Genomic DNA, 2,844 nt, shown 5'->3' with positions numbered 1-2,844 from the left:
TGGATACAAATATTTCAAAAATAAAAAAAAATAATGTTTATTGTTTAGGCATTCTTTGAGCTGAATTTTTTTTCATCTGCTGGAGCTGCAACAACAAATTAACATAGACTAGGTGGCTTAAAGGACAAATATTTATTTCTCACAATTCTGGAGGCTGGAAAATCAGCAATCAAGGTGTCAATAGATTCACTATCTGTTAAGAAACCTCTTCCTGCTTTAAAGACTGTCTTCTTGCTATATCCTCACATTATGGAGAGACAGTGGATTCTGGTCTTTTTCTCTTCTTGTAAGGCCTCTAATCCCATTGTGGGGGTTCTATCATTATGATATCAGCTAATCTTAAATGTCTAATGAAGTTCCCACTTCTAAATGCCATTACATTGGGCTTCCACAAGAATTTTGAGGGGACACAAACATTCACTCCATAGCAATTAACAGTATTATCAAATCATTAACAGAGATATAAGATACATTTATAATGAATTATTATAATCAGATATATAATAGACTAATAAAATTTAAGCAAGTGAAGTGTTTAAGAAATTGTCCTATAATTAAAACTGGACAGGATAAATTCCCGGTGTCCTATGCACTACCTAGCAATTCATCTGGGCATTATTTTATTTAAAAGTTTTACAGAAATAGTGCTTGCTTCGGCAGCACATATACTAAATTGGAAGGATACAGAGAAGATTATCATGGCCCCTAAAAAAAAATAAAGAATAAAGTTTTACAGAAATAGATTCGTATACACGGAAAACAAGACTGGTGGTTGTCATAGTGAGATGGGTGGGGTGGTGGATGAAATAGGTGAAGGGTACAAAGAGATGCAAACTTCAAATCGTAAAATAAGTTAGTCACAGGAATGAAAGTACAGAATAGGGAATATAGTCAGTAAAGTGTGATTTCTTTGTATGTTCACAAATGGTAACTACACTTAACATGGTGAGGATTTAATAATGAAGTGTAATTGTTGAAAAGCTATGTTTTATGTATGAAACCATTAAATATAGCATATTACCTATATTTCAACTAAAAAATTGAAAAAAGGATGAATTTAAAATTTGATAATTTTATATTCACTAGGTTATTTCCTATTTTGTAGAGGTAGAATTATGTGCTTTATGAAGTTGAAAACTGGTAGAAATACAGATGACTTTTTATCTAAGCTATGCAAGTGGATTATGTCCAGTAAATGTACATTTGATTGCCACTCAGAAGGAAAAATTAAGCCAACATACTACATTTCATTGTTTTACAAGATATAAACCCATTTTATACATATTGACAAATTTATGTCAGTATTTCTACCAACTGTCTTTCATTTAAGTTCTCCTTTGAACCAGTCTGATTATATTACTTGTCCTATCATTAGCTACTGTATTAAATACAATTTTTGACTAACGTTCATTTTATATTTGTGAGTTATGATTTCAAATTTCTGAAAATATACTTGAGCAGATATATAAAATACAGTGAATTAAAAGGTGTAACATATACTTCACTCACACACTGTTCTGTATTGGGTGCTGCTTTACTGGTCTGACCATTATTTCCATCAGAATCATCAGTGTAATTGTCAGTTGTGTCCTTTCAGTAGTGAAATTTATTTTAAAATGACTGATGTGATTCTTTTGCTTGTTGTATATATAAAATCCCAATATAATTGTAAAATAATGTATGAGCCCCATGGCCCAGGAACAAAAAAATGTATAAAATATACTTAGTAGTTAACTTACATATCTAACTATTACAGAATAAAATTAAAACATATATAATTTTGAGTCTTTTACCTATGGTTAAAGGAAATGGTTGTGCAATGGTCCTCTGTGGATTATCCTTTCATTTTGAAATTCTTTCTGACTTTGTGGCGTTCACTTATCATCTTCTCTATCCCAATACATTCCAAGTTCCAAAATATTAAAATGAGCATGAACTTGGCAACTGGATTTTGCATTAATCACAGGGTGTTTTCAATATATCTGTGTACAGTTCCTTCAAGTTCAAAATTTATTACAGAGTTGTGACTAACTGTAACTTGGACATGTCTGGGTTAGATTTGGTGGGAGAAAAAACAAAATATCTAGGTAAGGTAATGAGCCGTGAAGGAATTTCAATGTAGGATGTGCTTAGGTAGGTTTGAAACACTCTGACAGGAAGGGGACTAAGGAAGTTTTCTTCAAACTGCCTTTGGAGGGCAAAATATTTCTATTGAGATTATTTATTTGGAACAACAATGGAAGGCCGGTGAGATGAGGAGAATGCCCCAAGCCAGTCTTTGGCAATGCTACTTAGTAACATCTACAGTGAGCCAACTTAGGCACACCTGTTAGTTTTCAAGATAAAAATTCTATACTAAAAAGAGCACCTGGTTTGTTCTTCTGGCTCAGCCCTCATTCTATTAGTGTCATGACCTAGGTTATATCAATTAACCTAAACCTTAGCTTCCTGAATCTGTAAAAGTGACTCAATTGCCTTTGCATCCTCTACAGCTTTAAGATCCACATATATGGGATCACTAGTCTGTCTCTAAAATTTTTCTATATAAAAGCAAATGCAGAAAATAGATGGGTCAGGTTGATAAATTATTTTAAAATATACAAGTGGAATATGTCTCCTCTTTTATAATTAGTAGAATAATGATAAAATTCAAATTTATTTGCCTTTAGTATTTGCTTGACTCTGGGTGAATTTTGTCGTGTAATTTGGCCTTAGGATCCATTCCCCCCAAAATAGAGGGCTTTGTCTTGCATCTCTTTTACTCTCCTTAAGGTCTTTGTTTTCAGAAATGAAAATAAAATCTCTCAGTGTGTTTAAAACAGCTTCAGAGACATTATTTTGCTA

The 2,844-nt window shown here is 32.5% G+C and overlaps 1 non-coding gene across 1 annotated transcript; it reads left to right on the top strand.

The window, feature by feature from the left end:
- Positions 1-644: 644 nt before the first annotated feature.
- LOC130682223 (U6 spliceosomal RNA) lies at positions 645-751 on the top strand. The gene has a single exon (XR_008995442.1). It is a non-coding gene; the product is annotated as a U6 spliceosomal RNA (small nuclear RNA).
- The last annotated feature ends 2,093 nt before the right edge of the window (positions 752-2,844 follow it).

Source organism: Manis pentadactyla, chromosome Y, assembly GCF_030020395.1.
Source record: "Manis pentadactyla isolate mManPen7 chromosome Y, mManPen7.hap1, whole genome shotgun sequence".
In the NCBI taxonomy this organism is placed as follows: domain Eukaryota; kingdom Metazoa; phylum Chordata; class Mammalia; order Pholidota; family Manidae; genus Manis; species Manis pentadactyla.
This window is presented reverse-complemented; position numbering and strand designations above follow the sequence as displayed.